Source organism: Arachis hypogaea, chromosome 6, assembly GCF_003086295.3.
Source record: "Arachis hypogaea cultivar Tifrunner chromosome 6, arahy.Tifrunner.gnm2.J5K5, whole genome shotgun sequence".
In the NCBI taxonomy this organism is placed as follows: domain Eukaryota; kingdom Viridiplantae; phylum Streptophyta; class Magnoliopsida; order Fabales; family Fabaceae; genus Arachis; species Arachis hypogaea.
Window position 1 is genome coordinate 38,072,883 of NC_092041.1, and position 13,339 is coordinate 38,086,221.

The 13,339-nt window shown below is 39.7% G+C and overlaps 1 non-coding gene across 1 annotated transcript; it reads right to left on the minus strand.

Annotated features, from left to right (window-relative positions):
- Positions 1-825: 825 nt before the first annotated feature.
- LOC112700100 (small nucleolar RNA R71) lies at positions 826-929 on the minus strand. Its single transcript, XR_003153022.1, has one exon. It is a non-coding gene; the product is annotated as a small nucleolar RNA R71 (small nucleolar RNA).
- Positions 930-13,339: the final 12,410 nt, after the last annotated feature.

Here is a 13,339-nt window from a genome sequence, read left to right on the forward strand (position 1 = left end):
TCTCAAATTGGAAGTTAACTAGATTGAGCATTTTTCTTGTTTTGTTAATTTAGTTTAAGTTACTTGTTGAATTTAATTTCTGCACTCTGTTATTTGCTTTTTCTTTCTTATGCCTTTCCTTTCAAGCAACTAACTCACTAACCCACTAACTATTTGAATTAATTCCTCAACTGCTCTAACCAATACTCTTCCAGTAACCAAGAGTATTCAACTTGTTTGTTACTTGTGGTGTGTTCTTGTATGACAGGTAGGAGAGGAGAGACATCAACTCCTCCATATACCGAACGAGAGAGGACCCTTCATAGACTTAGAAGGGAAGCAAGAAGGAAGAGGGTACTGGGAGAAGAAGAATCTGAAGGAGAATCTGAGGACAACTTCGAGGAAGCTCTAGATCTCAACATGGATAGAGAATTTCACAACCATGAGAGGGCTGATGGAAACAATGCCATTCCTGAGAGGAGGGTTCTTGGTTCATACATAAACCCAACCTCTGGGAATTGTGGTAGCAGCATTCAGAAACCACCCATTCAAGCCAACAATTTTGAACTCAAACCACAGCTAATCTCACTGGTGGAAGATCATTGTTCATTTGGTGGGAGTGCTAATGAAGATCCAAACCAACATCTCACCAAATTCCTTAGAATTTGCGACACTGTGAAGTCCAATGGAGTTCAGGAAGATGCCTATAAACTGCTCTTGTTCCCATTTTCACTTAGGGACAAAGCAGCTAAGTGGCTGGAATCATTCCCAAGGGACAGCCTAACAACCTGGGATGAGGTGGAGAGCAAGTTTCTGGCACGTTTCTACCCCCCACAAAAGGTCAATAGGCTTCGATCTGAGGTTCAGACTTTTAGACAACAAGATGGTGAGACGCTCTACGAGGCATGGGAGAGGTTCAAAGAGTTGACAAGGAAATGCCCACCAAACATGTTCCCTGACTGGGTGCAATTGCACATCTTCTATGATGGACTTTCTTATGAATCAAGGAAGGCTGTAGACCATTCATCAGGAGGCTCATTGAACAGGAAAAAGACTGTGGAAGAAGCCATTGAAGTGATTGAGACAGTGGCTGAGCATGAGTACTACTATGCTTCAGAGAGACACAACACTAAGGAAGTCATGGAGCTGAACCATGTTGATGCAATTCTATCCCAAAACAAGGTGTTTGCCAAGCAACTAGCAGAGCTTACCAGGAAGTTAGACACAAAGCAAGTGGCTGCAATACACACACAAGATCAAGAGGGAGCAAATACTGAAGGAGATGATTGGGAAGAGGCCAACTATGTGGGAAACCAACAAAGGCAATCATATGATCCACATTCCAACACTTACAACCCAGGATGGAAAAACCACCCAAACTTTGGGTGGGGAAACCAACAAAGCCAACCACAAAACCACAAACCTTACAACCACAACCAACACAACAATTCCACATACCAAAATTCCAACCAAAGATCATAACAAGCCACACAAAACACTTACTCCCAACCACCATATCATGGCCAAAATAATCAACCTGACCAACCTAATCCAAACCAACAATTCCAAGACCAATTAAACAGGATAGAAGGAAGGTTAGTTAACATGGGTCAGGACATAAATGAGTTGAAAAGCTTTAGGGATGATGTGAGATCGACCTTAAGGAACCATGGCGAAAAACTCAAGTGGATGGAGGCTCGAGTAGGAGAACTATCTCAACAAGCTCCCAAGTCAACTGCAGTATTCCCTAGTGACACAGAAAAGAATCCTAAAGGGGAACAAAAGGGAGTGAGATGGGAAGAATGCAAGGCCATCACCATGTTGAAGGAAGTCTCAGAAGAAGAAGGAATCAGATCCTCAGAAAAGGAGTCAGAAATCTTGAAAGAAGGTGTGGAAGAAGCTAAGCAGGAAGGTGAAAATGAGCAAGCTAAGGATATGCAAAAGGAAGGCACACTGGAAACATACCAACCAAAGGCACCATTTCCTCAGAGGTTAGGAGGAGGTGAAAAAGGGAGAACATATTCAAGGTTCCTAGAGACATTTAAGTCTCTCCATATCAATATTCCCTTTCTTGATATCCTCCAGCAGATGCCTACACATATCAAGTATTTGAAAGAATTGCTGAGCAAGAAAAGAGTTTTGAAGGGAGGACAAACTGTAATCATGAACAAAGAATGCAGTGCACTCATCAAGAAGGATATGATCTCTAAGAAAGCAGATCCAGGAAGTTTTCATATTCCTTGCATCATAGGGGAAACAACAATTGACAGAGGATTCTGTGATCTAGGAGCTAGCATAAATGTGATGCCTCTGACTCTTATGAGGAAGCTACAACTGAATGAGGTGAGATCCACGGATGTAATCATACAATTAGCTGACAAAACTCAAAAGCAAGCTGAAGGGGTAGTTGAGAATGTGTTGGTGAAAGTGGGAAATTATTTTATCCCCACAGACTTTGTCATTTTGGACATGGAGGAAAGCTATCTACACCCTATCATTTTGGGAAGGCCATTTCTAGCCACTGCTAGAGCGCTCATAGATGTAGAACAAGGAGAGCTAATTTTGAGAATACAGGATGAACAACTCATTTTCCATGTTTTCAAACCTACATCTGAGCCTGAACCAGAACCTGAAAAGCCTAAGGATGATTATAGCAATCTGTGTTTGGAGGAGAGCAATCTAGCAACTGGAACTCTAAAACAATCCTTTGAAGGCAAACCAGAAGTGCAAGAGTTAAAGCCACAAGAATCAATAGAAACAGATCAGAAGGATCCTCCTGGCATAAGGGTCAATGAAGAAATCCTCAAGAGAGAGGGAAGAATTGTAAAGAAATTGCCAAGAGGGTGGAGAAACAAGAAAATTCCCACTGAAGGTTTCTCTCCGGGAGATAAAGTGATATCAAGTCATTATCTGCCAATCCCACCTGGCCTCAAACCCATTCCTTCCCAGCTCCCTCAAGTGTTCACAATCAGGAAAGTTCTTTCTATGGAACATTTGGAAATCAAGAAGGAATCAAATGGGGACGTTTTCATGGTGAGAGGAGAGGACATCAAGCACTACAATCCACCCTAACAAAGGACAACCGTCAAGCTAGTGACGTTAAAGAAGCGCTTGTTGGGAGGCAACCCAACCTGAGGTAATACTCTTTTGCTGTTTCTTTTATTTGTTTCAATAAAAAGGTGAAGTAGTTTCTGTGCATTGCAAAGAATTAAGTTTGGTGTTTCACACCAAACAATGAATTCATGGATCAATAATTCAAAGGGGAATGTGTGACTCTAAGTTTGGTGTTCCACCATACAGATCAACTGAACACAACAACCTTTGAATTATATGAAAGGAACAACCATTCTAAGCAATCACAGAAATACTTAAAATCTTTAGCAGCAACTTCATTCCAAGGAGAATTCAAGAATTCAAAAAGCACAGGAGTAAGTAGGAGACTAAGTTTGGTGTTCACACACCAACTTAAGACTCAGACACTTGCCCATACATAATTAAGCTAACCACTCAAGTGCTTGAGAAGCAAGCAACTTCATCACTCTTTGCAGGAAAGGAAACAAGGATCTTAGAAAGCATATGAAGCAACAACTAGGAGAAGAGGGAGAAATGAAATTGTTTCCGGGCAACAAAGAGAAAAACAAGAAATTTCACAAGGTGGTATTGTTTCTTGACCATACTTTAAAAGACAAACAAAAGCATGCTTGTTCTGGTTTAAACTGTAATTGTTGAATCTTTCTGGAATGTGAAGTTTTTAGTATGTTTGTTGATTTACTGCTTGAATAAAGTGAATTGCCTAGATTGTTTGGATATAACTTCACATACTTAAACAAATGCTTGCCATGCTTGTTCTGTTTCCAAAAATAAAAGAAAAGTTTGAACAAAAGTAACTTGGCTCAATTAGTGACAAATCAAGTAGAATTAAGTGGTGGTATGCATGCTTGATTGTTTAGTTAGCTCACTGGAAATTGAGTGTAGAATTATCATTTTTGTGTAGAAGTTAAATAGTGTCTATGGATCTTGATGAATAAATGTCTTTGGCCATGAAAAAGAAAGAAAAAGAAGAAGAAAAAGCCACTGAAAAAGGGCAACCAAAAAGCAAAAAAAAATTGAGAAAATAAGCTAGGCACCAATGGTTTGAACTTCTGAGACATATGCCTGTGGTGTTTATGTACTAGGATCTGCTTGGATGAATAGGTTCTGTGGAGTGTTTCAACACTTGGTAACTTGGGTTAACTAACCCGGAATTATCAACCAAAAGTCCATTATCAAGAGCAACCTAGCTACAAAACAGTTAGTTACACAAAGAGGTGCTGGGCACCAATGTCTCAAGAAGAAATGTGAACTAAAATGCCTGTAGTGGATATGTGTAATGCACTAATAAGAAAAAGAAAATTGCCAAAGGCTTGTGCTACACATGACGCTGAGCAAACAAGGAGCAAAGAGCTCTAAGAAAAAGAAAAACAAAGAAAGGAAAAAGTGCCAAGGACATAAGAATAACAAGAGGCCATAACAGTGTTTGATGGATGCAATGAAAAAGTGATAATCCTACTTGATAAGTATGAAAAAGTGATGCTGCAACTTTCTGCATAAAACCCTTCTGATGAACTTCAAATGCTTGCTAATATAGCCAATGTAATTGCTTTTTGTTTCATACTTTCTTCGCAAATAACTCAGGACTTGCTTAGGGACAAGCAAGTATTAAGTTTGGTGTTGTGATGCCAAGGCATCTTAGGCTAGTTTCACTAGCATTTTTTGTTAGTTTTAGTTGTTTTATGCATTTTCTTGAGCTTAAAGTAACCAAGAATGGTTAAATGAACAACAAGCAATGAATCATCCAAACATTATGATTTTGATGCAAATTCCATGAGTTTTTAGTGTTATTACTTGAATGCTATGAATGGATGATTTCTCATGAAATTTTGCAAGACTTTGATGCAATTGTTTGGATGATTTCAGGGAAGAAGAGGCTAGGCAAGGAAGCAACAAAGATCAATAAAGGAAGTTTAAGAATCAAATGGGACGTTTAAGCTCCAGTTTAAGGTTAAACTGGAGCTTAAACGCCAAAATCATGAGAAGAGAGGGAATGCTGTAACTGGCGTTTAACCTCCAGTTTGACCTCAAACTGGAAGTTAAACGCCAGAATGAGAAAGGGCACTAAGAAGCATTCCACGTTTAACCTCCAGTTTGATCTCAAACTGGAGGTTAAACGCCAGAATGATGATTTGAACCAAGGGAGCATTCCACGTTTAACCTCCAGTTTGACCTCAAACTGGAGGTTAAACGTGTTCGACACTTTCTCCTCACCAAGAAGCATTTCCACGTTTAACCTCCAGTTTGACCTCAAACTGGAGGTTAAACGCCAGAAGTAAGAAAGGCACCAGGAGCATTTCCACGTTTAAGCTCCAGTTTAACCTTAAATTGGAGCTTAAACGTGTTATATGGAACAGCTTGACCATGCCTTCTTCAAACATAAATAACTTGAGCTACAAAACTCCAAATGAGGTGATTCAAAATGCATTGGAAAGAAGACATCTAGAGCTTTCCAAGCATATATGGCATGCATGGTGGAGACTAAAAATTGAGGGAGAAAACAGCCCCGTAATGTGCATAGAAGAGCATAGTACCAACATGCAATCAGGCCAGCTGACCTCTTCACCTTCCATGGAGTATAACTCGAGTTGTAGAACTCCAAATGATGCGCTTCCAGTTGCATTGGAAAGTAGACATCCATAGCTTTCCAACGAGGTTTAATAGTCCATATTTGGCATCAAATTGGCAAGTTTGACAAGAGAACAAAGTGACGACTCAAGAAAGGGAAGTGTTTCCACGTTTAACCTCCAGTTTGACCTCAAACTGGAGGTTAAACGTGTTCGACCATTTTCTGCCTCCAGGGTGTGATTTCTTCATTCCACGTTTAACCTCCAGTTTGACCTCAAACTGGAGGTTAAACGTGTTCGATGGCTTTTCTCCTCCAGGGTGTTTTCTTCATTTCCAAGTTTAACCTCCAGTTTAACCTCAAACTGGAGGTTAAACGTGGTCGACCCAAATTGCCTCCAGGGTGTGCTTTCTTCATTTCCAAGTTTAACCTCCAGTTTAACCTTAAACTGGAGGTTAAACGTGCTCGACAATGAACACCCCTGGGTTGCTTTCTTCCAATTCCACGTTTAAGTTTTAGTTTGACCTTAAACTGAAACTTAAACTTAAACTTAAACACCACCATTTGAAAAGGTTTCTGGGCCAATTATATTGAAGTTCAAGTTAGCAATTGAGCACAAAGATTAACTTAAACTGATTATGGCATGAAACCCAATTGAATATCATGGTTTATGGGATTGGGCCTGAAAAATTGTTGAGTCTGGTGTCATTACTTGTTTATCACTAAGTTTGCTCAATGAATGTTACAGAATTGGATCACAGCCTCATCAAGATTATGGACCACAAGCCTAAAGCAAAAGGAAATCAAGGAAAGGCCTCAAAGCCCAAGAAACACAACAGAAGCTCAATTTAGAAAGTGTATAAATAGGATAGAATTGAAGTTAGTTGAAACCTTTTGACACTTTAGCATTTTTCATACTTTGTAATTGAATTCAGAGCTATGATTCACTAAACCCCTTTCATTGGGTTAGGGAGCTCTATTGTAATTCAATGAATCAATAATAGTTTTCATCTTCTTCTTCAATCTTTTCTCTTGAATTTTGTTAGAAAGCTTCTCGCTCTAATTCCATTGGTTAGTTGTCTTGGGAAAGAAACTATCCATAATTGGAATCCTTCGGAACCTTGGGAAAGGAATGGAGGATTCATGCTAGAGAAGCTTTCTCACAGTGAATTGGATTGGGGTTTGGATGGATATTGTGACATGTAATCCTACCAAATTGTGGTCCATGAAGCTGTGTGGTATAATCAGTGATCAAGCTTCATCTCTTCTTATGAACATTTAAACCAAGGGATTGGGAATTTGTTTGTTTTTAGAGAGAATTGGTGAGCCAAGGGATTGGGATCCAATCATATAAGATTGCCAAGCAAAATTTAATGAATGCATTGGTTGAGGAAGAGATAAAATGTTTTGATTCGGAGATCTCAATATCTCCTAACACCCAATGAACTCCCATCTCTCTGATCTATCCCTTTCTATTTACCTTGTGCAATTTCAATTCATGCAATCACCCCCATCCCTTTTAATTTCAGCAATTTAACTTCTCGCACTTTAATTCTCGCAATTTAAGATTCAGTCATTTCAATTCCTTGCAATTTACATTTCCCGCCAATTTACTTTATGCAATTCACATCCAATTCTTGATTCCGCTCAACTAATCAAACTTCTAATTCGAATTGCTCATTCAACCAATCCTTGTGGGATTCGACCTCACTCTATTGTGAGTTTTTACTTGACGATAACCGGTGCACTTGTCGGAAGGAATTTTTCCGTTCGTGCAATTTCCCTTAATCGTAGCTATACCCAGTTATAGCGCATCAAGCACACAGCAAGTGGGTCCCAGAAGTGGATTTCTGCACTATCTGCACTTAGTTACTTATTTTCTGTAATCCCTAGTAACTAGTTTAGTATAAATAGCACTATTTACTATTGTATTTGGGATCTTTGGATCATCTTTTGAGCTTTTTGATTACTTTAGATCATTTTGCACATTTGGGAGTCTGGCCATTCGGCCATGCTTAGACCTTTTCTCTTATATATTTTCCAACGGTGGAGTTTCTACACCTCAGATTAAGGTGAGGAGCTCTGTTGTTCTTCATGAATTAATGCAAATACTATTGTATCTCTTTCAAGCAATTTTCCTTTCTGTTTTGCTACTGAATTGAGTCCACTCATCTAATAGCCTTTTGATTTGCTTTTTCTTGTTGAATTCTGAATCCCAACACCCAAATCCCTTTTACTTTTCAAGCAATTTACATTTCTCAGCAATTTAAATTAAGTAATTTACATTTCTTGCAGTTTAAGTTTCTGTAATTTACTTTTCTTGCAATTTAAGTTCCAGCTCTTTTACTTTCTTGTTCTTTAAGTTACTTGCAATTTACCTATTCTGCACTTGTTCTTCTGCTACATTTACCTTCTGCACCTTTATTTACTTGCAATTTAGCTTTTGTCAATCAAAATTCACTCAAATCATCAACTATTTGCTTAACTAAATTCATCACCTAACTAAAATTGCTCAATTCATCAATCTCTGTGGGTTCGACCTCACTCTTGTGAGTAATTACTACTTGATGCGACCCGGTACACTTGCCGGTGAGTTTTGTGTGGAATCATTTTTCCCTCATCAAGTTTTTGGCACCGTTACCGGGGATTGATCTAGATTGACAATGATTAAGTAAGGTGGTAGTCTAGATTAAGGACTTTTTCTTTGTTTTTCTTTATTTTTGACAAGCACACTAACTATTTGAGACTTTGTCTCTACTAACTCTCACTACACTCAATCTACAGAGTGTGCTGTGTGTTTCTTGTTGTTTTGGTTGTATGTCAGAGGCAACCTTCTATGACACTGACGAAAGAACTCTCAGGAGATTAAGAAGAGAAGCAAGATGGAAAGGAATCCTTGGAGAGGCAAACTCAGAGGAAGAAAACTAGGAAATGGAAGGGAATCATCCTAATCCACCTGATGAAGTAGCCAACAATAATGGCCAACTTCAGAGAAGAGTTTTAGCCTCTTACACCTTCCCCAACCCAAGGCACTGCGGGAGTAGCATTCTTACTCCCAATGTCAATGCAAACAACTTTGAATTGAAGCCTCAACTCATCACTCTCGTGCAGAACAATTGTTCCTATGGAGGAGGCCTACTTGAAGATCCAAACCAACACTTATCCACTTTCTAAGGATTTGTGACACTGTTGATGACAAGTCATCATATACCCATTTTTCAAGCTAATTTCACTTGTTTTATTAGTCTTTATGCACTTTCTTGCATCCTAAGTAAGTGATTTGGAATGAAAATGCATAACTTCTTTAAATCAAACAACCACCATGAAATTAATGCTAAATCATGAGGTTTAAGCAAGAATTAATTGATTTTTAATGAATTATAAACCTTATGAGTTTAGAGATACTTTGAGTGGTTGTTTTGGTTTCTTGTAGGTGAAGAAAGGAAGAAAAGAGGAAAAACGTGGCTTAAAGAAAGCGTGGCCCAAGGGAAGAAAAAGTGTGGCGCATGGAAGGGAGGAAGCAAATATTGCCCTCCACAAGGGCACATTGCCCTCCACAAGGGCACACTGCCCTCCAGGAGGGCAACATAATGAAACAAGCTTGAGAAGCAACACTGCCCTGCCCTCCTCAAGGGCGGAGCACAAATTGATGCCAAGGATCAAGGAGAGCAAAAACTCTGCCCTGCCCTCCTCAAGGGAAATATCGGGCTCATCAAAGGAATAAATTCAAGGAAAAAGCTTACCAATGCTTGCCACAAGGATCGAACACGGCACCATGAGGAAGCAAGGAACTAGGCCTTAATTTGGTGCCAAGAAAACCAAGGAAAAGAAGTAGCGTGTGCATCCACCAAGTTTCGAACTTGGAACTTCACTTTTGGAAACACTGCCCTGCCCTCCGCGAGGGCAGGGCAGCATTTTGTGGTGCACAGCCAGCGCACCAGATTGGCACGCACCAAGGACTCTCGGCAGCATCAGCACGCACGGGCAGCAGAATCTGGCGCACCAAAAAACTCTGCCCTGCCCTCCACAAGGGCAGGGTAGCATCCTGCAGCACCAACACGCACGCACCAAGGGACGCACGCACCATGTTCTGCCCTGCCCTCCACAAGGGCAGGGCAGCCTCCTGGAAGCAAATGTTCTTGGGCTAAAAATTTAATTAAAAATCCAATTTAATTCATTTCTTCACCAAATCAAAAGCCTATCCAAATCCCAAGATCCAGGAATAGAAAGTGTATAAATAGGAGATAGTTTGATGTAATTAGGGGCTTCTCTTTTGAGCTTTGAACCTTTCTTTTCACTTTTGAATTTTGAACCTTCTTTTGAATTTTGGAGATTTCATTGAGAGCTAGGAACTGAGATTTCTGAGAATTGGGGAGGAGAATAGATCTCTCTTCTTCCTTGTTCTTGCTTGAGCATTTTTACTTTTCTTATTTGAGTCTTGGGTGTTAAGAATTGAGGAAATTCTGTCTCAATCTCCACTCAAGAACTCTTTAATTTCTTCTCTGCATAATTAAAGTCAATTACATTCCCTTTACTGCTTCTTCTTTAATTTCTTGCTAATTGCTTTGAGAATTTGGATCTGGGAAGGCAATTGAGATCTAGACTTTGCTATCTAGTCTCTGGAGTCCTGAGATCCCATTTTCCTTTTGGTTCTTCTGTGAACCCCTGCTGCAATTTAATTTCCTTTTCTGTTGAGATCTAACAGAATTCAAATCATCTTTTACTTTGATAATTGTTGCAATTTAATTTCTCTTGCTTGAATTCTGAAATCCCAATCCTCAATTCCCTTTTCATTATTACAATTTATATTTCTTGCTCTTTAAGTTGCTGCAATTTACATTTCTTGCATTTTAAGTTTCAGTCATTTAATTTCTTGTTCTTTAAGATTTAGCTCTTTTACTTTCAGTTTTCTTTAATTTCTACAGTTCATCCCTCTCCCTTTACATTTCCTGTTGTTTAATTACTGTTGGATACAAAATACTCAACCAATACTTGATTCGCTTGACTAAATCAACCACTAAACTAAAATTGCTCAATCCTTCAATCCCTGTGGGATCGACCTCACTCATGTGAGTTATTATTACTTGATGCGACCCGGTACACTTACCGTGAGTTTTGTGTCGGATCGTTTTCCGCACATCAACTGTCAAAACCAATGGGGTGCATCCTGACATTTACAAGTTATTGCTGTTTCCATTTTCCCTGAGAAACAAAGCTACTCAATGGTTACAGACATTTCCAAGAGAAAGCATCAACAATTGGGAAGATCTAATGAACAAGTTCCTAGCCAAATTCTATCCTCCCCAAAGGATCATCATACTCAAAATAGAGGTCTAAACATTCACTCAGATGGACGAAGAGTCATTGTATGAGGCATGGGAGAGATATAAAGCTTTACTCAGGAAGTGTCCACCAGATATGTTCAATGAATGGGATAAACTTCAAAACTTCTATGAAGGACTGACATTGAGAGCTCAAGAGGCACTTGACTACTCAGCAGGAGGGTCACTACAACTCATGAAAACAGCTGAGGAGGCTCAGAACCTCATTGACACTGTAACAAACAACCAATACTTCTATGGTCATCAGAGGCAATGCCAACCAGCTCAAAGGAAAGGTGTATTGGAGATTGAAGGTGTGGACACTATTTTAGCTCAAAACAAGGTAATGTACCAACAAATCCAACAATAGATGAAAATGATGGCCAAGAGGATTGATGGCCTCCAAGTTGCAGCAGTGAATACAAGTCAACCATCACCCACATGGGGGAAAAATGAAGAAAACCAAGAAGATCAGCAGTAGGAACAAATTCAATTTGTGCAAAACCAAGGTTCTAGATCAAATGACTTTCATGGAGATATATACAATCCTTCCTGGAGGAACCACCCAAACCTGAGATAGGGAGACAACCAAAACCAACAATCTTGGTAGAGGAACTCAAACCAAAATAACTCAAGAAACACAAACCATCAAAACCATCAGCAAACTAACAAAAACCCATACAGAAAACCACAAAATAATCAATCCCAACCCAACTACTATCCACCCAATAACGCATTGGTGCGCGAAATTGTGAACAATACTTTTTCACAACTCTCATAATCCCCGGTCATGAACCCCAAAAACTTGGTAGCTCAATACCATGGCATTACACAACTTCGCACAACTAACCAGCAAGTGCACTGGGTCGTCCAAGTAATAAACCTTACGCGAGTAAGGGTCGATCCCACGGAGATTGTTAGTATGAAGCAAGCAATGGTCATCTTGTAAATCTTAGTCAGGCAAACTCAAATGGATATGGTGATGAACGAAATAAACATAAAGATAAAGATAGAGATACTTATGTAATTCATTGGTAGGAACTTCAGATAAGCGCATGAAGATGCCTTCCCTTCCGTCTCTCTGCTTTCCTACTGTCTTCATCCAATCCTTCTTATTCCTTTCCATGGCAAGCTTAAGCAAGGGTTTCACCGTTGTCAGTGGCTACCTCCCATCCTCTCAGTGAAAGCGATTGCATATGCTCTGTCACAGCATAGCGGAATTCATCTGTCGGTTCTCAATCAGGCCGGAATAGAATCCAGTGATTCTTTTGCGTCTGTCACTAACGCCCCGCCTTCAGGAGTTTGAAGCACGTCACAGTCATTCAGTCATTGAATCCTACTCAGAACACCACAGACAAGGTTAGACCTTCCGGATTCTCTTGAATGCTGCCATCAGTTCTCGCCTATACCACGAAGATTCCGATTAAAGAATCCAAGAGATATTCACTAGAGCCTTGGTTACTTGTAGAACAGAAGTGGTTGTCAGTCACCTTGTTCATGGGTGAGAATGATGATGAGTGTCACGAATCATCACATTCATCAAGTTGAAGAACAAGTGATATCTTAGAACAAGAACAAGCGGAATTGAATGGAAGAACAATAGTAATTGCATTAATACTCGAGGTACAGCAGAGCTCCACACCTTAATCTATGGTGTGTAGAAACTCCACCGTTGAAAATACATAAGAACAAAAGTGATCATTGGTTTCGGCCCCAGAGTGGGAACCAGAAGAACCAAGATGAAAATACAATAGTAAAAGGTCCTACTTATAGAAAACTAGTAGCCTAAGGATTTACAAAGATGAGTAAATGACATAAAAATCCACTTCCGGGCCCACTTGGTGTGTGCTTAGGCTGAGCAATGAAGCATTTTCGTGTAGAGACTCTTCTTGGAGTTAAACGCCAGCTTTTATGCCAGTTTGGGCGTTTAACTCCCATTTTGGTGCCAGTTCCGGCGTTTAACGCTGGAATTTCTGAGGGTGACTTTGAACGCCGGTTTGGGCCATCAAATCTTGGGCAAAGTATGGACTATCATATATTGCTGGAAAGCCCAGGATGTCTACTTTCCAACGCCGTTGAGAGCGCGCCAATAGGGCTTCTGTAGCTCCAGAAAATCTACTTTGAGTGCAGGGAGGTCAGAATCCAACAGCATCTGCAGTCCTTTTCAGTCTCTGAATCAGATTTTTGCTCAGGTCCCTCAATTTCAGCCAGAAAATACCTGAAATCACAGAAAAACACACGAACTCATAGTAAAGTCCAGAAAAGTGAATTTTAACTAAAAACTAATAAAAATATACTAAAAACTAACTAGATCATACTAAAAACATACTAAAAACAATGCCAAAAAGCGTACAAATTATCCGCTCATCACAACACCAAACTT